General features: G+C 40.0%; 1 non-coding gene across 1 annotated transcript; it reads left to right on the forward strand.

Annotated features, from left to right (window-relative positions):
- The first annotated feature begins 21,432 nt into the window (after positions 1 to 21,432).
- Positions 21,433 to 21,540, forward strand: LOC112725962 (small nucleolar RNA R71). Its single transcript, XR_003165038.1, has one exon. It is a non-coding gene; the product is annotated as a small nucleolar RNA R71 (small nucleolar RNA).
- Positions 21,541 to 26,520: the final 4,980 nt, after the last annotated feature.

Consider the following 26,520-nt stretch of genomic DNA (forward strand, 5'->3'; position numbering starts at 1 on the left):
ACCGGAGTTTTAGACTAACATTGCATGATTCCTGGAATTCTCATTAAAAATTTTGAATACCTTATTTTCTCTTTTTCCATATACTTTTCGAAAAAATTACAAAAAAAATTATAAAATCTTAAAATAAAAAATATTTTATGTTTCTTATTTGAGTCTAGTGTCTAATTTTAAGTTTGGTGTCAATTTTATTCTTCTAAATTTCAAAAATTACATGCATTATGTTCTTCATTCATCTTCAAGTTGTTCTTGATGATTCCAGTGCTTTGATCTTTAATTTCTCTTATTTTGTGTCTTTTGTTGTTTCTTACATGCATTTTTTAATTGTTATAGTCTTTTGTATACAAACTTCTGAGTTTGGTGTCTTGCATGCATTGTTTATTTGATCTTAGTTGTATTTTTTATTATTTCTCATCATTAAAATTCAAAAAAAGTTTTAAAATTGTGTCTTTTCAAATCAATAATACAGAGAATTGAAGATTCAGAACATGTAGCAGAGGAATTACAGAGAAAAATCTGGGCGTTCAAAACGCCCAGTGAAGAAGGAAAACTGGCGTTTAAACGCCAGCCAGGGTACCTGGCTGGGCGTTAAACGCCCAAAAAGGTAGCATTTTGGGTGTTAAACGCCAGAATGGATGCCATTCTGGGCGTTTAACGCCAGGAGGACACTAGAGGGAAGATTTTGTTTTTAATTCAAATCTTTTTCAAATATTCATAATTTTTCAAAATCAAATTTTTTTAATCATATCTTTTCAATCATATCTTTTCAAAATCAATTTCTTTTCAATTTTTTTATTTATTACTATTTTCGAAAATCCTTGCCACAATTTGTGATTTAATTCAAAATTTTCAAGTTGTTACTTGCCTATTAAGAAAGGATCAAAAGTTTTAATTCTAGAATCATATCTTTTAATTTCTTGTTGGTCAAGTAATCAACTTTAATTTTAAAAACTTTCTTCTTTTAAATTTGATTCTCAATCATACCGTCTCAATCATATCTTTTCAATCACATCTTTTTCAAAATTAATTTTCAATCATATCTTTTTTATTTCTAATTTCAAAATCTTTTCCAAAAATCACTTAATTTCTTTCCCAATCTTAGTTTTCGAAAATCATTTACCAAATTTTAAAAATTTCTACAAATTATTTCAAAATCTTTTTACTTTAATTTCGAAAATTCTTTCCCTCTTCCCACATCCTTCTATTTATGGACTAACACTCCTCCTCAATGTACAATTCGAACTCTATCCCTCTTGATAAGTTTGAATTCTTTATTCTCTACCTTCTCCTTCTATTCTTCTTTACCTCTGACATCTCAAGGAATCTCTATATTGTGACATAGAGGATTCCATATTTTCTTCTCCTCTCTTTTCATATGAGCAGGAGCAAAGACAAGGGCATTCTTGTTGAAGCTGATCCTGAACCTGAAAGGACCTTGAATAGAAAGCTAAGAGAAGATAAAGTACAACTCTCTGAAGAGGACCTAACAGAACTTTTCAAACAAGAAGAAGCCATCGCAGCCGTAAACAACAACAATGCCAACAATGCAAGGAAGGTGCTTGGTGACTTTACTGGACCTACTCCTGACTTCTATGGGAGAAGCATCTCAATCCCTGCCATTGGAGCAAACAACTTTGAGCTTAAGCCTCAATTAGTTTCTCTAATGCAACAAAATTGCAAGTTTCATGGACGTCCATTGGAAGATCCTCATCAGTTCTTTGCTGAATTCTTGCAAATCTGTGACACTGTCAAGACCAATGGGATTGATCCCGAGGTCTACAAGCTTATGCTTTTTCCCTTTGCTGTAAGAGATAGAGCTAGAACATGGTTGGATTCACAACCTAAAGAAAGCCTGAACTCTTGGGAAAAGCTAGTCAATTCCTTCTTGGCAAAATTCTTTCCACCTCAAAAATTGAGCAAGCTTAGAGTGGAAGTCCAAACCTTCAGACAGAAGGAAGGTAAATCCCTCTATGAAGCCTGGGAAAGATACAAGCAATTGATCAGAAGGTGTCTTTCTGACATGCTTTCAGAATGGAGCATCATAGGTATTTTCTATGATGGTCTATCTGAACTGTCCAAGATGTAATTCGATAGCTCTGTTGGAGGATCTCTTCATCCGAAGAAGACGCCTGCAGAAGCTCAGGAACTCATTGAAATGGTTGCAAATAACTAATTCATGTATACTTCTAAAAGGAATCCTGTGAATAATGGGACAAATCAGAAGAAAGGAGTTCTTGAGATTGATACTCTGAATTCCATATTGGCTCAGAACAAAATATTGACTCAACAAGTCAATATGATTTCTCAAAGTCTGTCTAGAATGCAATCAGCAACAGTCAGTACCAAAGAAGCTTCACCTGAAGAGGAAGCTTATGATCCTGAGAACCTAGCAATGGAAGAGGTAAATTACATGGGAGAATCCTATGGAAACACCTATAATCTTTCATGGAGAAATCATCCAAACCTCTCATGGAAGGATCCACAGAGGCCTCAACAAGGCTTCAACAATAATAATGGTGGAAGAAATAGGTTTAGCAATGGCAAACCTTTTCCATCATCTTCTCAGCAATAAACAGAGAATTCTAAGTAGAACCACTCTGAATTAGCAACTGTAGTCTCTAATTTAATTAAAACCACTCAAAGTTTTATGACTGAAACAAGGTCCTCCATTAGAAATTTGGAGGCACAAGTAGGTCAGCTGAGTAAGAAAGTTACTGAACTCCCTCCTAGTACTCTCCCAAGCAATACAGAAGAGAATCCAAAAGGAGAGTGCAAGGCCATCAACCTAACCCACACGGCCGAACCTGGAGAGGAGGAAGAGGCAGTGATCTCCACTGAGGAAGACCTCAATGGACGTCCACTGGCCTCCAAGGAGTTCCCTAATGAGGAACCATGGGAATCTGAGGCTCACACTGAGACCATAGAGATTCCATTGAATTTACTTTTGTCATTCATGAGCTCCGATGAGTATTCTTCCTCTGAAGAGGATGAAGATGTTACTGAAGAACAAGTTGCTAAGTACCTTTGAGCAATCATGAAGCTAAATGCCAAGCTATTTAGTAATGAGACTTGGGAGGATAAACCCCCCTTGCTCACCAAAGAACTGGATGACTTGACTAAGCAGAAATTACCTCTGAAGAGACAAGATCCTGGAAAGTTCTCAATACCTTGTACCATAGGCATTATGACCTTTGAGAAGGCTCTGTGTGACCTAGGGTCAAGCATAAACCTCATGCCTCTCTCTTTAATGGAGAAGCTAGTAATCTTTGAGGTACAAGCTACAAGAATCTCACTAGAGATGGCAGACAATTCAAGAAAACAGGCTTATGGACTTGTAGAGGATGTCTTGGTAAAAGTTGAAGGCCACTACATCCCTGCTGATTTCATAGTCCTAGACACTGGGAAGTGTATGGATGAATTCATCATCCTTGGCAGACCCTTCCTGGCCATAGCAAAGGCTGTGATTGATGTTGACAGAGGAGAATTGATCCTTCAAGTGAATGAGGACTCCCTTGTGTTTAACGCTCAAGGATCTCCCTCTGTAACCATGGAGAGGAAACATGAAAAGCTTCTCTCAATGCAGAGTCAAATAAAATCCCCACATTCAAACTCTAAGTTTGGTGTTAGGAGGCCACAACCAAACTCTAAGTTTGGTGTTGAGAGGCCATCATCATGCTTTGAGTATCTGTGAGGCTCCATGAGAGCCCACTGTCAAGCTATTGACATTAAAGAAGCGCTTGTTGGGAGAAAACCCAATTTTACTTATCTATGTTAAACTTCTATTTTCCATTGTTATTTTATGTTTTCTATAGGTTGATGATCATGTGAAGTCACAAAAACAATTGAAAAAGCAAAAACAAACTAAAAAACAGAATGGAAAATATCACACCCTAGAGGATAAGGTTACTGGCGTTTAAACGCCAGTAAGGGCAGCAGAATGGGCGTTTAAACCCCACCTACCTCACCATTCAAATTCAAACCACTTTCCCTCCCAAACCCACTCATACATGGCCGAACCTTACCCTCTCCCCACTCCTATATAAACCCATATTCACCCCTTCATTTTCACACATCTTACACTACTTCTCCCCCTTGGCCGAAAAATTAACCCCCCTCCATCTCCTCTATTTCTTCTTTCTCTACTCTCTTCATTCTTCTTTTGCTCGAGGACGAGCAAACCTTTTAAGTTTGGTGTGGTAAAAGTGTTGCTTTTTGTTTTTTTCAAAACCATTTATGGCACCAAAGGCCGGAGAAACCTCTAGAAAGAGGAAAGGGAAGGCAAAAGCTTCCACCTCCGAGTCATGGGAGATGGAAAAATTCATCTCAAGGGTGCATCAAGACCACTTCTATGAAGTTGTGGCTAAGAAGAAAGTGATTCCCGAGGTCCCTTTCAAGCTCAAAAAGGGTGAATATCCGGAGATCCGACATGAGACTCGAAGAAGAGGTTGGGAAGTTCTCACCAACCCCATTCAACAAGTCGGAATCTTAATGGTTCAAGAGTTCTATGCCAATGCATGGATCACCAAGAACCATGATCAAAGTGTGAACCCGGATCCAAAGAATTGGCTTACAATGGTTCAGGGAAAATACTTAGATTTCAGTCCGAAAAATGTAAGGTTGGCATTCAACTTGCCAATGATGCAAGGAGATGCACACCCCTACACTAGAAGGGTCAACTTTGATCAAAGGTTGGACCAAGTCCTCATAGACATTTGTGAAGAGAGCGCTCAATGGAAGAGAGATTTAAGAGGGAAGCCGGTTCAACTAAGAAGGCATGACCTCAAGCCCGTGGCTAGGGGATGGTTGGAGTTCATCCAACGCTCAATCATTCCCACTAGCAACCGGTCTGAAGTTACTATAGACCGGGCTATCATGATCCATAGCATCATGATTGGAGAGGAATTAGAAGTTCATCAGGTTATATCCCTAGAACTCTACAAGGTGGCGGATGGTGCACGAAATTGTGATCATCAACAATGGCGCCAAAGACTTGGAGCTCTTAAACGTGAATCACACTTTGTCACAATTCCGCACAACTAACCAGCAAGTGCACTGGGTCGTCCAAGTAATAAACCTTACGTGAGTAAGGGTCGATCCCACGGAGATTGTTGGCCTGAAGTAAGCTATGGTCATTTTGTAAATCTCAGTCAGGCGGATTCAAATGGTTATGGAGTTTAAGGTGATGAAAATAAACATAAAATAAAGATAGAGATACTTATGTAATTCATTGGTGGATTTCAGATAAGCGTATGAAGATGCTTTGTTCCCCTTGAACCTTTGCTTTCCTATTGCCTTCTTCCAATCATTCATACTCCTTTCCATGGCAAGCTTTATGTTGGGCATCACCGTTGTGAATGGCTACATCCCGTCCTCTCAGTGAAAATGGTCCTGATGCTCTGTCACAACATCGGCTAATCAGCTGTCGGTTCTCGATCATGTTGGAATAGGATCCATTGATCCTTTTGCGTCTGTCACATGCCCCACAATCGCGAGTTTGAAGCTCGTCACAGTCATCCCTTCCCAGATCCTACTCGGAATACCACAGACAAGGTTTAGACTTTCTGGATCTCAGGAATGGCCGCCAATAATTCTAGCTTATACCACGAAGGTTCCAATCTTAGATTAGAAACCCAAGAGATACACACTCAATCGAAGGTAGAACGGAGGTGGTTGTCAGGCACACGTTCATAGATTAGAATGATGATGGGTGTCACGGATCATCACATTCATCAAGTTGAAGAACAAGTGATATCTTAGAGAAGAAGTAGGCGTGAATTGAATAGAAAAATAGTAGTAATTGCATTAATTCTTGAGGAACAGCAGAGCTCCACACCTTAATCTATGGTGTGTAGAAACTCCACCGTTGAAAATACATAAGAACAAGGTCTAGGAATGGCCGTGAGGCCAGCCTCCATGATCTAAGAACTACATGTCCAAAGATGAACAAAAGATAATTCAAAGATGAAAATACAATAGCAAAAGGTCCTATTTATAGAGAACTAGTAGCCTAGGGTTTATAGAAATCAATAATTAATGCAGAAATCTTCTTCCGGGCCCACTTGGTGTGTGCTTGGGCTGAGCATTGAAGCATTTTTGTGTAGAGACTTTTCTTGGAGTTAAACGCCAGCTTTTGTGCCAGTTTGGGCGTTTAACTGCAGCTTTTGTGCCAGTTTTGGAGTTAAACGCCAGAATTCTTGAGCTGACTTGGAACGCCTGTTTGGGCCATCAAATCTTGGGCAAAGTATAAACTATTATATATTGCTGGAAAGCCCAGGATGTCTACTTTCCAACGCAATTGAGAGCGTGCCAATTGAGCTTCTGTGGCTCCAGAAAATCCACTTTGAGTGCAGGGAGGTCAGAATCCAACAGCATCTGCAGTTCTTTTTCAGCCTCTGAATTAGATTTTTGCTCAGGTCCCTCAATTTCAGCCAGAAAATACCTGAAATCACAGAAAAACACACAAACTCATAGTAAAGTCCAGAAGAGTGATTTTTATTTAAAAACTAATAAGAATATGATAAAAACTAATTAAAATATACTAAAAACATACTAAAAACAATGCCTAAAAGCGTATAAATTATCCGCTCATCACAACACCAAACTTAAATTGTTGCTTGTCCCCAAGCAACTGAAAAATCAAATAGGATAAAAAGAAGAGAATATACAATGAATTCCAAAAACATCTATGAAGATCAGTATTAATTAGATGAGCGGGGCTTTTAGCTTTTTGCTTCTGAACAGTTTTGGTATCTCACTTTATCCCTTGAAGTTCAGAATGATTGGCATTTATAGGAACTCAGAATCCAGATAGTGTTATTGATTCTCCTAGTTAAGTATATTGATTCTTGAACACAGCTACTTTATGAGTCTTGGCCATGGCCCTAAGCACTTTGTTTTCCTGTATTACCACCGGATACATAAATGCCACAGACACATAACTGGGTGAACTTTTCAGATTGTGACTCAGCTTTGCTAAAGTCTCTAATTAGAGGTGTCCAGGGTTCTTAAGCACACTCTTTTTGCTTTTGGACCACGACTTTAACCGCTCAGTCTCAAGTTTTCACTTGACACCTTCACGCCACAAGCACATGGTTAGGGACAGCTTGGTTTAGCCGCTTAGGCCAGGATTTTATTCCTGTGGACCCTCCTATTCACTAATGCTCAAAGCCTTGGATCCTTTTTATCACCCTTGCCTTTTGGTTTAAAGGGGTATTGGCTTTTTCTGCTTGCTTTTTTTTTGCAAGCTTTTCACTGCTTTTTCTTGCTTCAAGAATCAATTTTATGATTTTCCAGATCATCATATAACATTTCACCTTTTCCTTTCATTCTTTCAAGAGCCAACAATTTTAACATTCATAAACAATCAAATTCAAAAATATGCACTGTTCAAGCATTCATTCAGAAAAACAATAGTATTGCCACCACATCAAGATAATTAAACTGATTTAAAATTTGAAATTCATGCACTTCTTTTTCTTTTTCAATTAAAACATTTCTCATTTAAGAAAGGTGATGGATTCATTTTCATAGCTTTAAGGCATAGACACTTAGACACTAATGATCATGTAATAAAGACACAAACATAAATAACATGAAGCACAATTTTCAAAAAACAGAAAATAAAGAACAAGGAAATTAAGGAACGGGTCCACCTTAGTGATGGCGGCTTGTTCTTCCTCTTGAAGATCTTATGGAGTGCTTGAGCTCCTCAATGTCTCTTCCTTGCCTTTGTTGCTCCTCTCTCATGGTTCTTTGATCTTCTCTAATTTCATGGAGGAGGATGGAATGCTCTTGGTGCTCCACCCTTAGTTGTCCCATGTTGGAACTTAATTCTCCTAGGAAGGTGTTGATTTGCTCCCAATAGTTTTGTGGAGGAAAATGCATCCCTTGAGGTATCTCAGGGATTTCATGATGAAGAATTTCCTCATGCTCTTGATGAGGTTCTCTTGTTTTCTCCATGCTTTTCTTAGTGATGGGTTTGTTCTCATCAATGAGAATGTCTCCCTCTATGTCAATTCCAACCGAATTGCAAAGGTGACAGATGAGATGAGGAAAGGCTAACCTTGCCAAAGGAGAGGACTTGTCCGCCACCTTGTAGAGTTCTTGGGATATAACCTCATGAACTTCCACTTCCTCTCCAATCATGATGCTATGTATCATGATAGCCCGGTCTATAGTAGCTTCGGACCGGTTGCTAGTGGGAATGACTGAGCGTTGGATGAACTCCAACCATCCCCTAGCCACGGGCTTGAGGTAATGCCTTCTTAGTTGAACCAGCTTCCCTCTTGAATCTCTCTTCCATTGAGCGCCCTCTTCACATATGTCCATGAGGACTTGGTCCAACTTTTGATCAAAGTTGACCCTTCTAGTGTAGAGGTGTGCATCTCCTTGCATCATAGGCAAGTTGAATGCCAACCTTACATTTTCCGGACTAAAATCCAAGTATTTCCATCGGACCATTGTAAGCCAATTCTTGGGGTCTGGGTTCACACTTTGATCATGGTTCTTGGTGATCCATGCATTGGAATAGAACTCTTGAACCATCAAGATTCTGACTTGTTGAATGGGGTTGGTGAGAACTTCCCAACCTCTTCTTCGGATCTCATGTCGGGTCTCCGGATACTCATTCTTTTTGAGTTTGAAAGGCACCTCGGGGATCACCTTCTTCTTGGCCACAACTTCATAGAAGTGGTCTTGATGCACCCTTGAGAGGAATCTCTCCATCTCTCATGACTCGAAAGTGGAAGCTTTTGCCTTCCCTTTCCTTTTTCTAGAGGTTTCTCCGGCCTTTGGTGCCATAAATGGTTATGGAAAAACAAAAAGCTTTAGCTTTTACCATACCAAACTTAGAAGGTTGCTCGTCCTCGAGCAAAAGAAGAAAGAAGAGAGCAGAAGAAGAAGAAATAGAGGAGATGGAGTGGGCTTTGTGATTCGGCCAAGGGGGAGAAGTGATGTTTAGGTTGTGTGAAAATGAAGGAGTGAAGATGGTTTTATATAGGGGTGAGAGGGGTGTGTATGGTTCGGCTATAGAGGGTGGGTTTGGGAGGGAAAGTGGTTTGAATTTGAATGGTGAGGTAGGTGGGGTTTTTTGAAGGATGGATGTGAGTGGTGAATAGAATGGTGGGATTTGATAGGTGAGGGGTTTTTGGGGAAGAGGTATTGAGGTGATTGGTGAATGGGTGAAGAAGAGAGAGAGAGAGGTGGGGTAGGTGGGGATCCTGTGGAGTCCACAGATCGTGAGGTGTCAAGGATATCTCTTTCCTGCACCAAGTGACGTGCAAAACGCCCTTTCTTGCCAATCCTGGCGTTAAACGCCAGGCTGCTGCCCATTTCTGGCGTTTAACGCCAGCTTCTTTCCCATTCCTGGCGTTAACCGCCAGTCTGGTGTCCATTTCCGGCGTTAAACGCCCAGAATGGTGCCAGACTGGGCGTTTAACGCCCATTCTGCTACCTTTACTGGCGTTTAAACGCCAGTAACTGTTTCCTCCAGGGTTTTCTATTTTTCATTCTGTTTTTCACTTTGTTTTTGCTTTTTCAATTGTTTTTGTGACTTCACATGATCATCAACCTACAGAAAACATAAAATAACAAAAGAAAATAGAAATTTAATATAGATAAGTAAAAATTGGGTTGCCTCCCAACAAGCACTTCTTTAATGTCAATAGCTTGACAGTGGGCTCTCATGGAGCCTCTGACGTTAGGATTTTTGCCAGTAAAGAATGTCATAAAAACAGTCGCATTGTAGATATAGTCTCTAAACCGACAAAAATCCCTTCGTACAAACGTTTTGGGTGTCACAAGTAACAAACCCCTTAAAAATTGTTAACCGAGTATTCAAACCTCGGGTCGTCTTCTCAAGGAACTGCGAGGAAGTGTGTTCTTATTATTGGCTATAAAGGTTGTAATCGGGGTTTAGAAGATGAGAAGCAAGTAATTTAAATGACAAGTAAAATAAATGGCAATTAAAATAAATAAATACTGTAAACCAAACTTTTGGCAAGATAAGAGAAGTCCGAGATCCAACGTAGTTATCTCCCTCAACTATAATGAAAGTTGAATCTAAACTCCACTTGGTCAACCTTTACTAGGGCAAAGGAAAGTCAGGGGACTAATTAAATTGACCTTTGAATCCTAATTATTTCCTAAGAAAAGGTTGGAATTGCTTAAGTTCAGCTCAATTAGCAAGATAACGATTATCAATTATATTGAGTTTAATAACTGTTGAGTTACTAAATTCTTAACCAGAACCAAAAGGGGAAAAAGTAAAATTACTGGAATAAAAAATATCCTTAGATAGGAAGCAATGGTGACTTAAATCAAAGAGAACAATCATAAACTGAAAATACCTCAATTATCATTAATTCAAATAACTGTCTGTAACATGGAATAATTCGTAAATCAAATTATAATAATCAATTCAAATGTTAGAATAAATAAATAAAAGTAAAACTAAAATAAAAGAACATTAAACCTGGGATCCAGAGTTACTCTTAAAACAAGAAGAAATCCTAAATCCTAAAAGAGAGAGAGAGAAGATCTCCCTCTCAACTAAATCTAAATCATTGAAAGGTAAAAATATGCGAGCTCTCTTTGAATGGATGCATTCCCACACTTTATAACCTCTGGTCTATGCTGTCTGTACTTGGATTTGGGCCAAAAAGGGCTTCAGAATTCGCTGGGGGCGCATTCTGTAAATTCTGATACGTGGCCCCTGTCACGCGTCCGCGTGAGTCACGCGGTCGCGTCATTTGGAGCCTTTCCTTGCCACGTGGTCGCGTCAGTCATGCGACCGCGTCATATGCGTTCTGCTTAAGGCGCGCGGTCGCGTCAGTCATGCGGCCGCCTCGCTGCTGATTCGTGCTTGGCACGCGATCGCGTCATCCATGCGATCGCGTGGATACCAGTTTCCTTAAAGCTCCGTTTTGCTTCCTCCTTCCATTTTAGTATGTTTTCTTTTTCATCCTTTAAGTCATTCTGCCTTAGAAAATCTGAAACTACTCAACACACTAATCACGGCATCGAATGGAAATAAAGGTAATTAAATTAATTGATTTTAAAGCTTAGGAAACATGTTTTTCAAAATATGACATAATAAGGAAGGGAAAGTAAAACCATGCAATTAATGTGAATAAGTAGGTGAAGAGTTGTATAAATCACTCAAATTAAGCACAAAAGAACTCATGAAATATGGGTTTATCAACCTCCCCACACTTAAACACTAGCATGTCCTCATGCTAAATCCAAGGTAAATAACTAAGGTTAAAGTGATGGAATGTCATGCAATGCAACCTAATTTAAATGCAACTACCTAAATGAATGATGCATCATGTAACTCTAATTTATTCACTCATATATAAAGCTTACATGTAGTCAAGTTAATCAACATTCTCAAGGAGTCATGTATATATATAGCCAACCCTTAAATAATAAAGCATTTTAGCAAATGAGATGGGAAAGAAAACATTGTACAAACTTGAAAACAATTAGTAAATTAAGTACAGATATATGTTGATGAGTTATTGAACCCTCACTGGATTTTGTGTTTACTCTCTAGTCACTCAGTGTTTATTGGGTTTATTCACTCTATCTTTCTTTTTATTCTTAATTTCTATAGCTTTGTTCTTCATCTAACCAAACAACAATTATAGAATATAGTCATACCAAAAAGTCATGAGGTCTTTAATTAAGGTTGTAATGGGGCCAAGGTAAAGGTAAGGATTTATGTATAGGGTTAAGTGAGTTAATAAGCGAATCCTTAATTAGACTAAGATCTCACCTAACATACATTTCTAGCAGATAAAACTTCTTTACCTATTCTCCCATATTATCCCACTTATTGTTACATGCTCATGTTTCACTCTTTTATTTTTATCCCATGTGCATTGTTTTTATTTTGCGTTGGGAAATTTCTTTTGTATCCCCTTTTATTCAAATGCTGAAAAAAATAACTTTCCCTCTCTTCTTTTTTTTTTAATGCACATGGTAATTGAATCACTTAGATTTTTTCATGAGCATGCTTCCCAAATTTTATTTTATTCCTTTTAACTTTTCTACCTTTTGTTTCTATCATCCATGTTCCCAAAAGGTTTCCCACATTCTACTCTATTTATAATTTTCTATCTTAAGCTAACCAAGGATTCACTTGGAATTTTCTTTTGTTTTTCTGCTTAAGTCTAGTAATTTGGCTAAATAGAATAAAGGGGTTTTAAAAGGCTCAAGGGGGCTAACAAGGGTGATGTAAAAGGTAGGCTAATTTGGGGTGAGTGAGCTAAAATCAAATGATGGCCTCAATCATTCTCTTGGTATGTATCTATTCTATATTCTATAATTGGACATATAGATTAAAGCAAAGGAAAGAACATCAGAATAAAAAGAAATGTAACACACAGAAATGAAATTATGGTTTGAATGCAACCATACAATTTAAGCTCAAGACTCACAGGCTGTGTGTTCTCTAACTCAAGCATCATATATCATTTATATATTGTATGCAGGTTTAGTTAAAAATTCCCATTATTCTCATAAAAAAAATTATTTAGGGTGGCTTTTAAAGTTTTAAAGTTCCTCCTTGATGAAATGTTGTCAGCTTAACTACATCATGTAATGCTATATACAAGTTTTGTGGATTTAAATCTGATATGTTCAATTTCCTAGCTTACTTTCTTTTTATATTTTTCAATTTAAACTATACTGTCTTATGCTAAAAAGGGTAAACTATACTAATTAATCCACTAATAAATCAGAATTGCAAACTAAACTAAATAACTAAAATAAACTAAATGGCTAAAGTATGAACTAAAGATGCAAAATACAGAAAATAGAGTAAAATACACCAGTAGCAATGTATAAGTACTCAGAAAATAACAATAAAAGAAAAAGAGAAAAATACAAAAAAATATCTAAAATAAAAGAAAAAGTATGTAGTAGTTCACCAAAATAAACACCAGAGATGGCGACCTCCCCACACTTAAAATGAAGCATCGTCCCCGATGCTTAATCAAGCCGGGTGTGAAGGAGTGTCATCACTGGGAGGGATGGTAGCTGGGGTATCTGTGGCGGTGGTGGGCTGAGAGTCTGGCTGCTGTAGAGGAGGGACTGACTGGAGCGGGATCTCTGGATCTGCAGCCTCAAGCTGATGTGGGGCCTCCTGCTGTGGTGTGGCGTGCTCTGTGCCTGCCTACTGATGAGTCTCCGCCTGGGAATGAGGCTCCTCGTCGTGCTCAACCTCCTCCTCCTCTGATGGCTCTGATGGTGTGTCGGGCTCGGAGGGGATGTCGGCGCCCTGTCTGATCATCAGCTTCAGATGGGAATAGCGTCGCCTGCTGCGGCGCTCCAATCTCTCATACCGGCGCCTGTTACGGTGCTCCATCTGATCAAGCTGGCGGAATAGACGGTGCACGAGGCGATAGACCGGCTCAGAGGCGGGTGGAGGTGCAGTGGTGGCAGCAGGGGCAGCTGTGGCAGCTGTGGATGAAGAGGGTCCAGCAGACGGAGGGGCTGTTTCATCAGTAGCAGTGACAGGTGGTGGTCTGTAGCCCAAAGCAAGGAAGTTCTTGCTGTGAGGAATGATCTTCCTGCAATTCGCCGCTGGTGGTCTCTCATCGGTATCCTCCCATGGCACGTCAGCTCGACAGCCTAGCTGTGTAATCAGATACGGAAAAGGGAGGGTGTCGCGGATGTGGACCCTGGCCATATAGTGCCGAATGAAACGTGGCAGATAAAGGTCCTTACCCTCCAGCACACACCAAAGGAGGGTGATCATGGTAGCCGGGATCTCCGTCTCGTGAGTACTCGGCATCACAAAATTACTCAAGATCTGATGCCATAGCCGAGCCTCATCATTCAAGTACACTCTCTTGATCTCTCTAGGCATAGTGGTGTTCTGACCCATCTCCCAAGGAACAGCAGGGTCGAGAGCTATCCGTGCCTTCACGGCGTCCCAGTCAAACTGCATCTGGCCCATGTCCTCCTCAACCTGTGCAAAACCATCTGGCTGATCGGACTTGGCTGGGAGCTGGAGAATGGTCTCTATGGCCTCCTCAGTGACCATAATTTGCTTTCACTTCAGGTTCACTGCATCTAGGGTAGTAAGGTAGTAGTTGCAATAGAATTCCCAGACCCAAGATGCATTGACCTCTGTCAGTGGTCTCTCCAGAAAGAACCAGCCCCATTGCTTGATTTGCTCAGTTGTGTATTGCTGGAGGGCTTCTAGAATCTTCAAGGTACGTTCCAGGTATAGATTTCTGGAGTTTGCAAAAGTCGGGTACTTCAACTCACAGTACCGGTTTGCAAATTTTATAGGATCAGTCGAAGGGAGCAGCTGGTCAGCTTTTTCCTGCTGTGTAAAGTTCTTCTCCCTCCATGAGGAATCGTGCAGTAGAGCAATGATGGACTAGGAGGAATCTCCTCTCTTGCGCTTGCCAGTAGCCTTGCCTTTGCCTTTCCTTTGTGAGGCAGACATCTTGAAAAACAGAAAACCAGGAATGGATAAAAAAATAAGAAAGCAAATAGGCAATTAAACAAAGGAAACTCAAAGCGGTAAGGGAGAAATAGAATAAGGAAAATGAGTAATTGAAATGTGATTGAATTAATGTTAAATGGAAAGAAAAAAATCAATATGCCATAGTGAGAAAGTTAGAGGAAGTGAAAGTGATCAGAAAAGAGATCAAGAGGGTTAGTATGGTAAAAAGAAATTAGTAAATTAAAATTAGTGAGTTAGGAAAGTAAGTGGCATAGAAAAAAAAATTCCATATAACAAGGATTCATAGGTAAGAATAGAAGTACTCATAATCGAATAAAGAAAACAGGGTGATGCTGATTCGAATAGAAATAAAGAAATTAGAAATTGGAATCAGTGAATCACAAATGCAGGTTATGAACCAGGGAATCAAAGAGGATAAGAAAGTCTGCCATAGCATTCATGTAATGGTTTGGGTAAAGCAGAGTAAAACAGATTTCAGAAATGCCAAACCAAAACATGAATGAAAACAATTTTAAAAAAATTTGGGCAGCATTCCGGCTAAAATTGGATTGTCCCGGAAAATAAACAGCAATCATATCAGTTCATATGAATTAAAAAAAAATCAAGCTGCAAGTACATAGATATAAAATTAACATAAAAACTCAATGTAAACAGCAGCAACATACAAGAAAGCAGCATATGAAACATGATTATAGCAGCAACATATTTACACATAGGGATAAAACAGAAGTAAGAACAGTGCAAGTAAACAGACCTAGATCCACTAACCACAGCCTAAGCTACCTAACAACCTAAAAATCCACTACAACATGCAAGTCTAGCTATCCTAATCATGAACATAAACGGAATAAAAAATACAGAAAAGTGACAAACGGATAAAAAGGATTGTGTGTTGCGGAACCTGGTAAGCGGAAGGGGTGGAACAGGGAAGAAGGTGGCTGCGGCGGCGTCCGGCGCGGTGGTGGTGCACGGCGTCGCGGTGGTGGCTGAGGGGGCAGTGGCGGAGGGAGGTGTTAGGGTTAGTGAGAGAGGAAGAGGATAAGGGAAGGGAAGGGGTGGGTGGCGGAGAGGGGGGCGCGGTTGGATGGCCGGCGGTGGCTGGGCGGTGCTCACGGAGGTGGTTGTGGTGGAGAGGGAAGGGGAGAGGAAGAAGGAAGAAGAGAGAAGGGGGGTGGTACGGCGGTGGTGTCTGGGCGGCGGCGGCGTCGGGGTGGTGGCGTGGTGGCTGGCCGGCGGATGCTGAGGGAGGAAGAACAGAGAGAGAGAAGAGGGTTGGGGGTGAAGGGGGGGCTGCGCGACTGATAGGGTTTGCGGGCTGGGGGGTTATATTTTCGAATCCACGCAGCTGCGTAGGGCACGCGGTCGCGTGGTTGGGGTGAAAATGGGGGGGAGACGCGATCGCGTGGGTCGCACGATCGCATGAGAGAGGGGGAAAGAGGGGTGACGCGATCGCGTGGGTCGCGCGATCGCGTCGCTGGAATTCGTGCTAAACGCACGACTCCAGCGCTGTTTCAGCGCAACTCTCTGTCTCCTTTTGGGGTGATATGCAATCCATGCGACGCGATCGCGTCGCTCACGCGGTCGCGTCGGATTGGTATTGGGTAAGTGACGCGATCGAATGGGGCGTGCAATCGCGTGGGCCAATTTGTGCGAAACGCACAAGAGCCGCACGATTCCAGCCCAACTTTCTATTCGTTGGATCCTTACGCCGATATATATATCATGCGGCCGCGTGGGTGACGCGGTCGCATGGGTGGTGTTTTTCGCGATATGACGCGATCGCATGAGGTATGCGGTCGCGTCGTGCAACCTCTTTTTTTTTTTTTTAAACTGAAAAATGCAGGATGCAGTGATTAACATGAATGCTATGCATGATTCCAGGTTAATGTTAAAATAAAATAAAAAAAGTAAATTAAAAACAATAAACAAGAAATAGATTGAGAAAGAAGTGACCATACCATGGTGGGTTGTCTCCCACCTAGCACTTTTAGTTAAAGTCCTTAAGTTGGACATTGGAAGAGTATCCTGTTATGGTGGCTTATGTTTAAACTCATCCAAAAATTTCCACCAGTGCTTGGAATGCCAATAACCTCCGGGGTCCCAAACTAAGCACGCAAAGCTTCCGAACAACTTTAAATATATTGTTAGGCTCCCGGGATGACAAATGTCAGAATAAACTCCAGGATTCCAAGCCTTGCTTTTAAATCCACCTCCGTCTTGATCCACATGTCTCCATTCGGGCGGGTTAAAAAGTAGAAGCTCACCTTGGTGACCAAACGTTCTGCGTGATCCATGCAATCGAGCATGATACCAATCCGTGTACTTCGAGGTGAAGCATGGAACCTTATTGAACCTAGTGCACCAGTTCTGAGTACGAGCCAATTCCCTCTTACTCTTAAAGCCGCAGAGAGCTCTAAGTTGGCCATCTGTTTCAAGCAAACCATATTCAAGTGAATAAGTAAAAGTATAAGTTAAGGATTGTACCCACTTGAAGCTTGTATTAGGTGGTAATGGCCTTGGGATAGGTGTTTTTGGTGGTTCTGCAAGTTCCGTTTCCTTGTGCTCTTCTGTGAATTCTTCCACTTCCTTGCAAAGATCTTCAATTGTATCTGTATCCTGGTCAAAGTCTTCTATGTCTTCCTCATCACTCGAGTCATAGATTGGAGGTTGAGAGAAATCTACCTCCGCATCATCTTCATATTCACTTGGGGAAAATCCTTCGATCTCAGAGAATTCACTTGCGGACGCAAGTTCATCACTAGGAGAACTAGACTTGTGACTATCATCATCAAGGAAATTTCTCCTTGGATTATTCCGTCTGATTCTTCGTAAACGACTTGCCTTGGAGATTGTGCGGTATCCTCCTTAGCATCAACTGTAGCATCTTGGACGGAGTTTTCCTCAATTCTGGATTCCCAAGGAAGTTCAGGATCTCCTAGATCTTCAACCAACTCTTCTTCTTGAACAATGACAGCTTCTTCCACTTGTTCTAGTACGAATTCATTCTCTGTCTTGTCCACTGGAGTCTCTAGTATTTCTTTCATGCTACGCTCTTTATCGGGCTGTCCACATGGAGCTGTGGTTAGTCCTTGTATATTTGAGCGTCTAGTGGCCCATTGAATTAGTGCTTGCTCTAGTTGTTGAATGGTTGTTTGAAATTTAATTACTGTTTCTTTTAGGTGATCCTCTGCTTTGCGGTTTGCCAGACTTGGACATGATACAAATGAAAGTGGTGATGATTGGGAACGATTGGATTGGTATTGGGGTAAGGAAGGATCATATGATGGTGAATGGTGAAGAGAAGCTTGTGAGTGTGGTGGTTTGAGGTTATGTTGAAAGGATGGTTCATATGCACGGGGTGGGGCTTGTTGGTAGTTACAAGGTTGTCCACCATGTCTTTCAGCTGGGTATGCACGGTAGAATGGTCTTTGTCCAGGATATCTCGGAGGGTGTTGCTGCCAAAAGGGTTGATTAGATCCTCTTGGTTCCATCCATCCTTGATTAGTCTGACCTTGATGCACATTCCTGCTGTAACTTCTATTTCCTTTAACAATATTAGAACCAAACTCAAAGCGAGAGGGGTGAGAGTTCATAGTAGCAAATAAAGATAAAAAGGAAAAACAAAAATAAATAAACAAGCAAAAGAAAAATATTTACAATAACCAATAATAAGGCACACGTTAGCAGTTCCCCGGCAACGGCACCATTTTGGCGTTAGGATTTTTGCCAGTAAAGAATGTCATAAAAACAGTCACGTTGTAGATATAGTCTTTAAACCGACAAAAATCCCTTCATACAAACGTTTTGGGTGTCACAAGTAACAAACCCCTTAAAAATTGTTAACCGAGTATTCAAACCTCGGGTCGTCTTCTCAAGGAACTGCGAGAAAGTGTGTTCTTATTATTGGCTATAAAGGTTGTAATCGGGGCTTAGAAGATGAGAAGCAAGTAATTTAAATGACAAGTAAAATAAATGGCAATTAAAATAAATAAATACTGTAAAGCAAACTTTTGGCAAGAAAAGAGAAGTCGGAGGTCCAACGTAGTTATCTCCCTCAACTATAATGAAAGTTGAATCTAAACTCCACTTGGTCAACCTTTACTAGGGCAAAGGAAAGTCAGGGGACTAATTAAATTGACCTTTGAATCCTAATTATTTCCTAAGAAAAGGTTAGGATTGCTTAAGTTCAGCTCAATTAGCAAGATAACGATTATCAATTATGTTGAGTTTAATAACTGTTGAGTTACTAAATTCTTAACCAGAACCAAAAGGGGAAAAAGTAAAATTGCTGCAATAAAAAATATCCTTAGATAGGAAGCAATGGTGACTTAAATCAAAGAGAATAATCATAAACTAAAAATACCTCAATTATCATTAATTCAAATAACTGTCTGTAACATGGAATAATTCGTAAATCAAATTATAATAATCAATTCAAATGTTGGAATAAATAAATAAAAGTAAAACTAAAATAAAAGAACATTAAACCTGGGATCCTGAGTTACTCTTAAAACAAGAAGAAATCCTAAATCCTAAAAGAGAGAGAGAGAAGATCTCCCTCTCAACTAAATCTAAATCATTGAAAGGTAAAAATATGCGAGCTCTCTTTGAATGGATGCATTCCCACACTTTATAACCTCTGGTCTATGCTGTCTGTACTTGGATTTGGGCTAAAAAGGGCTTCAGAATTCGCTGGGGGCGCATTCTATAAATTCTGATACGTGGCCCCTGTCACGCGTCCGCGTGAGTCACGCGGTCGCGTCATTTGGAGCCTTTCCTTGCCACGCGGTCGCGTCAGTCATGCGACCGCGTCATATGCGTTCTGCTTAAGGCGCGCGGTCGCGTCAGTCATGCGGCCGCGTCGCTGCTGATTCGTGCTTGGCACGCGATCGCGTCATCCATGCGATCGCGTGGATACCAGTTTCCTTAAAGCTCCGTTTTGCTTCCTCCTTCCATTTTAGTATGTTTCCTTTTTCATCCTTTAAGTCATTCTGCCTTAGAAAATCTGAAACTACTCAACACACTAATCACGGCATCGAATGGAAATAAAGGTAATTAAATTAATTGATTTTAAAGCTTATGAAACATGTTTTTCACAATATGACATAATAAGGAAGGGAAAGTAAAACCATGCAATTAATGTGAATAAGTAGGTGAAGAGTTGTATAAATCACTCAAATTAAGCACAAAAGAACTCATGAAATATGGGTTTATCAGCCTCACAGATGTTCAGAGCAATGTTGGAACCTTCCAACACCAAACTTAGAGTTTGAATGTGGGGGTTCAACACCAAACTTAGAGTTTGGTTGTGGCCTCCCAACACCAAACTTAGAGTTTGACTGTGGGCGCTCTGTTTGACTCTGTATTGAGAGAAGCTCTTCGTGCTTCCTCTCCATGGTGACAGAGGGGTATCCTTGAGCTTTAAACATAAGGGAGTCTCCATTCACTTGAATGATCAATTCTCCTCTGTCAACATCAATCACAGCCTTTGCTGTGGCTAGGAAGGGTCTGCCAAGGATGATGGATTCATCTATACACTTCCCAGTCTCTAGGATTATGAAATCAGCAGGGATGTGATGATCTTCAACCTTTACCAAGACATCCTCTACAAGTCCATAAGCCTGTTTCTTTGAATTGTCTGCCATCTCTAGTGAGATTCTTGCAGCTTGTACCTCAATGATCCTTAGCTTCTCCATTACAGAGAGAGGCATAAGGTTTATGCTTGACCCTAGGTCGCACAGAGCCTTCTCAAAGGTCATGGTGCCTATGGTACAAGGGATTGAGAACTTTTCAGGGTCCTGTCTCTTTTGAGGTAATCTCTGCCTAGTCAAGTCATCCAGTTCTTTGATGAGCAATGAAGGTTCATTCTCCCAAGTCTCATTACCAAATAACTTGGCATTTAGCTTCATGATTGCTCCAAGGTACTTAGCAACTTGCTCTTCAGTGACATCTTCATCCTCTTCAGAGGAAGAATACTCATCAGAACTTATGAAAGGCAAAAGTAAATTCAATGGAATCTTTATGGCCTCAGAATGAGCCTCAGATTCCCATGGTTCCTCATTAGGGAACTCCATGGAGGTCAGTGGGCGTCCATTGAGGTCTTCCTCAGTGGGAATCACTGCCTCTTCCTTCTCTCCATGTTCGGCCATGTGAGATGTGGTTATGGCCTTGCACTCTCTTTTTGGATTCTCTTCTGTATTGCTTGGGAGAGTACTAGGAGGGAGTTCAGTAATTTTCTTACTCAACTGACCCAATTGTGCCTCCAAATTTCTAATGGAGGACATTGTTTCATTCATGAAACTTTGAGTGGTTTTGATTAAATCAGAGACAATGGTTGCTAAGTCAAAGTGGCTCTGCTTAGAATTCTCTGTTTGTTACTGAGAAGATGATGGAAAAGGCTTGCCATTGCTAAACCTGTTTCTTCCACCATTGTTGTTGTTGAAACCTTGTTGAGGTCTCTGTTGATCCTTCCATGAGAGATTTGGATGATTTTTCCATGAAGGATTATAGGTGTTTCCATAGGATTCTCCCATGTAATTCACCTCTTCCATTGCTGGGTTCTCAGGATCATAAGCTTCTTCTTCAGAGGAAGCTTCTTCTTCAGAGGAAGCTTCTTCTTCAGAGGAAGCTTCCTTAGTACTGCCTGTTGCTGCTTGCATTTCAGACAGACTCTGAGAAATCATATTGACTTGTTGGGTCAATATTTTATTCTGAGCCAATATGGCATTCAGAGTATCAATCTCAAGAGCTCCTTTCTTCTGATTTGTCCCATTATTCACAGGATTCCTTTCAGAAGTGTACATGAGTTGGTTATTTGCAACCATTTCAATGAGTTCTTGAGCTTCTGCAGGTGTTTTCTTCAGATGAAGAGATCCTCCAGTAGAGCTATCCAATGACATCTTGGATAGTTCAGACAGACCATCATAGAAAATTCCTATGATGCTCCATTCTGAAAGCATGTCAGAAGGGCACCTTCTGATCAATTGCTTGTATCTCTCCCAAGCTTCATAGAGGGACTCACCATCCTTCTGTCTAAAGGTTTGGACTTCCACTCTAAGCTTGCTCAATTTTTGAGGTGGAAAGAACTTTGCCAAGAAGGCATTGACTAGCTTTTCCCAAGAGTTCTGGCTTTCTTTAGGTTGTGAATCCAACCATGTCCTAGCTCTGTCTCTTACAGCAAAAGGAAAGAGCATAAGTCTGTAGACTTCAGGGTCAACCCCATTGGTCTTGACAGTGTCACAGATTTGCAAGAATTCAGCTAAGAACTGATGAGGATCTTCATGAAAACTTGAAAAAAATGTGAATTAAAAACAAAATCTTCCCTCTAGTGTCATCTTGGCGTTAAATGCCCATTCACCATTCTGGCGTTTAACGCCCAAATCTCTACCTTTTTGGGCTTTAAACGCCCAGCCAGGTACCCTGGCTGGCGTTTAAACGCCATTTTTCCTTCTTCACTGGGCGTTTTGAACGCCCAGCTTTTTCTGTTTGATTCCTCTGCTGAATGTTCTGAATCTTCAATTCTCTGTATTATTGACTTGAAAAGACACAATTTTGAAAATATTTTTGGATTTTTAATGATGAGAAACAATAAAAATGCAACTAAGATCAAATAAACAATGCATGCAGGACACCAAACTTAAAAATTTTCATATAGGAGACACTAACAATTTGAGAATGCATATGAGAAACAACAAAACACACAAAACAAGAGAATTTAAAGATCAGAGTAATGAAATTATCAAGAACAACTTGAAGATCAATAAAGAACAATATGTATAAATTCGAAAATTGCAAGAAGAAGAAATTCATGCAATTGACACCAAACTTAAAAATTGATACTAGACTCAAACAAGAAACATAAAATATTTTTGATATTTATGGTTTTATAAATTTTTTTGTGATTTTCGAAACTTATATGGTAAAGAAAATAAAGAGAATCAAAACTTTTAATCAGAATTCCAGGAATCATGCAATGTTAGTCTAAAGCTTCAGTCTAAAAAGATTAGACGTGTTTGGCCAAGCTTCAGCAGGACATTACATTCAGCAGCTAAATTGATGAGAATCAATCAGCTTTTGTGATGATAAGAACATCACCTTGAAACTCTAGAATTCATTCTTAAAAATTCTGAAAAATAAAAAGAAAAGTACCTAATCTAAGCAACAAGATGAATCGTCAGTTGTCCAAACTCGAACAATCCCCGGCAATGGCGCCAAAAACTTGGTGTTGTTGCCGGACCAAACTTGGCACGGTTGTTACCGGAAACAAATGCGAAATTGTTGTTCGTTCATTCGTTCAATCCCCGGCAATGGTGCCAAAAACTTGGAGCTCTCAAACGTGAATCACACTTTGTCACAATTCCGCACAACTAACCAGCAAGTGCACTGGGTCATCCAAGTAATAAACCTTACATGAGTAAGAGTCGATCCCACGGAGATTGTCGGCTTGAAGCAAGCTATGGTCATCTTGTAAATCTCAGTCAGGCGGATTCAAATGGTTATGGAGTTTAAGGTGATGAAAATAAACATAAAATAAAGATAGAGATACTTATGTAATTCATTGGTGGATTTCAGATAAGCATATGAAGATGCTTTGTTCCCCTTGAACCTCTGCTTTCCTATTGCCTTCTTCCAATCATTCATACTCCTTTCCATGGTAAGCTTTATGTTGGGCATCACCGTTGTCAATGGCTACATCCCGTCATCTCAGTGAAAATGGTCCTGATGCTCTGTCACAACATCGGCTAATCATCTGTCGGTTCTCGATCATGTCGGAATAGGATCCATTGATCCTTTTGCGTCTGTCACACGCCCCACAATCGCGAGTTTGAAGCTCATCACAGTCATCCCTTCCCAGATCCTACTCAGAATACCACAGACAAGGTTTAGACTTTCCGGATCTCAGGAATGGCCGCCAATAATTCTAGCTTATACCACGAAGGTTCCAATCTTAGATTAGAAACCCAAGAGATACACACTCAATCGAAGGTAGAACGGAGGTGGTTGTCAGGCACACGTTCATAGGTGAGAATGATGATGAGTGTCACGGATCATCACATTCATCAAGTTGAAGAACAAGTGATATCTTAGAGAAGAAGTATGCGTGAATTGAATAGAAAAACTGTAGTAATGCATTAATTCATGAAGAACAGCAGAGCTCCACACCTTAATCTATGGTGTGTAGAAACTCCACCATTGAAAATACATAAGAACAAGGTCTAGGCATGGCCGTGAGGCCAGCCTCCATGATCTAAGAACTACACATCCAAAGATGAACAAAAGATAATTCAAAGATGAAAATACAATAGCAAAAGGTCCTATTTATAGAGAACTAGTAGCCTAGGGTTTACAGAAATCAGTAATTAATGCAGAAATCTTCTTCCGGGCCCACTTGTTGTGTGCTTGGGCTGAGCATTGAAGCATTTTCGTATAGAGACTTTTCTTGGAGTTAAACGCCAGCTTTTGTGCCAGTTTGGGCGTTTAACTCCAGCTTTTGTGCCAGTTTTGGAGTTAAACGCCAGAATTCTTAAGCTGACTTGGAACGCCTGTTTGGGCCATCAAATCTTGAGCAAAGTATGAACTATTATATATTGCTGAAAAGCCCAGGATGTCTACTTTTCAACGCAATTGAGAGCGCACCAATTGGGCTTCTGTAGCTCCAGAAAATTCACTTTGAGTGCAGGGAGGTCAGAATCCAACAGCATCTGTAGTCATTTTTCAGCCTCTGAATCAGATTTTTGCTTAGGTCCCTCAATTTCAGCCAGAAAATACCTGAAATCACAGAAAAACACACAAACTCATAGTAAAGTCCAGAAGAGTGATTTTTATTTAAAAACTAATAAAAATATAATAAAAACTAATTAAAATATACTAAAAACATACTAAAAACAATGCCTAAAAGTGTATAAATTATCCGCTCATCAGCGGACAAGTCTTCTACTTTGGCAAGGTTAGCCTTCCCTTATCTCATTTGTCATCTCTGTAATTCAGCTGGAATTGACATAGAGGAAGACATCCCCATCAATGAGGACAAGCCCATCGCTAAGAAAAGGATGGAGCAAACAAGAGATCCCACTCATGGACAAGAGCATGAGGAAATTCCTCATCATGAAATTCTTGAGATACCTCAAGGGATGCATTTTCCTCCACAAAACTATTGGGAGCAAATTAACACCTCCCTAGGAGAATTAAGTTCCAATATGGGACAACTAAGGGTGGAGCACCAAGAGCATTCCATCCTCCTTCATGAAATTAGGGAAGATCAAAGAGTCATGAGAGAGGAGCAACAAAGGCAAAGAAGATACATTGAGGAGCTCAAGCACTCCATAAGATCTTCAAGAGGAAGAACTAGCCGCCATCACTAAGGTGGACCCATTCTTTAATCTCCTTGTTCTTTATTTTCTGTTTTTCGAATTTTTATGCTTTATGTTTATCTATGTTTGTGTCTTTATTACATGATCACTAGTGTCTAAGTGTCTTTGCCTTAAAGCTATGAATATGAATCCATCACCTTTCTTAAATGAAAAATGTTTTTAATTGCAAAAAGAAAAAGAAGTACATGAATTTCGAATTTTAAAACAGATTAATTATTTTGATGTGGTGGCAATACTTTTTGTTCTTCTGAATGAATGCTTGAACAGTGCATATTTTTGAATTTGTTGTTTATGAATGTTAAAATTGTTGGCTCTTGAAAGAATGATGGAAAAGGAAAAATGTTATTGATGATCTGAAAAATCATAAAAATGATTCTTGAAGCAAGAAAAAGCAGTGAATAGTAAAGCTTGCAGAAAAAAAATGGCAAAAAAATAAAAGAGAAAAAGAAAGAAAAAGAAAAGCAAGCAGAAAAAGCCAATAGCCCTTTAAACCAAAAGGCAAGGGTAAAATAAAAAGGATCCAAGGCTTTGAGCATCAGTGGATAGGAGGTCCCACAGGAATAAAATCCTAGCCTAAGCGGCTAAACCAAGGTGTCCCTAACCATGTGCTTGTGGTGTGAAGGTGTCAAGTGAAAACTTGAGACTGAGCGGTTAAAGTCGTGTTTCAAAGCAAAAACAGTGTGCTTAAGAGCTCTGGACACCTCTAATTGGGGACTCTAGCAAAGCTAAGTCACAATCTGAAAACGTTCACCCAGTTATGTGTCTGTGGCATTTATGTATCCGGTGGTAATACTGGAAAACAAAGTGCAAAGGGCCACGGCCAAGACTCATAAAGTAGCTGTGTTCAAGAATCAACATACTGAACTAGGAGAATTAATAATACTATCTGAATTCTGAGTTCCTATAGAAGCCAATCATTCTGAGCTTTAAAGGATAAAGTGAGATGCCAAAACTGTTCAGAAGCAAAACGCTAATAGCCCCGCTCATCTAATTAAGACTGATCTTCATAGATATTTTTGGAATTCATTGTATATTCTATTCTTTTTATCCTATTTGATTTTCAGTTGCTTAGGGACAAGCAACAATTTAAGTTTGGTGTTGTGATGAGCGGATAATTTACACGCTTTTTGGCATTGTTTTTAGTATGTTTTTAGTATATTTTAGTTGGTTTTTATTATGAGTTTACTATGAGTTTGTATATTTTTCTATGATTTCAGGTATTTTCTGGCTGAAATTGAGGGACCTGAGCAAAAATCTGATTCAGAGGCTGAAAAGGATTGCAGATGCTATTAGATTCTGACCTCCCTTTACTCGAAGTGGATTTTCTGGAGCTACAGAAGCCCAATTGGCGGACTCTCAATTGCGTTAGAAAGAAGACATCCTGGGCTTTCCAGCAATATATAATAGTTCATACTTTGCCTAAGATTTGATGGCGCAAACCGGCGTTCAAAGTCAGCATAGAAATTCTGACGTCAAAACGCCAGAACTGGCATAAAAGCTGGAGTTAAACGCCCAAACTGGCACAAAAGCTGGCATTTAACTCCAACAAAAGCCTCTACACGTGAAAGCTTCAATACTCAGCCCAAGCACACACCAAGTAGGCCCGGAAGTGGATTCTGCATTATTTACTCATTTCTGTAAACCCTAGGTTACTAGTTTTCTACAAATAGG

The sequence above is a fragment of the Arachis hypogaea genome, chromosome 11 (genome assembly GCF_003086295.3).
Source record: "Arachis hypogaea cultivar Tifrunner chromosome 11, arahy.Tifrunner.gnm2.J5K5, whole genome shotgun sequence".
Classification (NCBI taxonomy): Eukaryota; Viridiplantae; Streptophyta; class Magnoliopsida; order Fabales; family Fabaceae; genus Arachis; species Arachis hypogaea.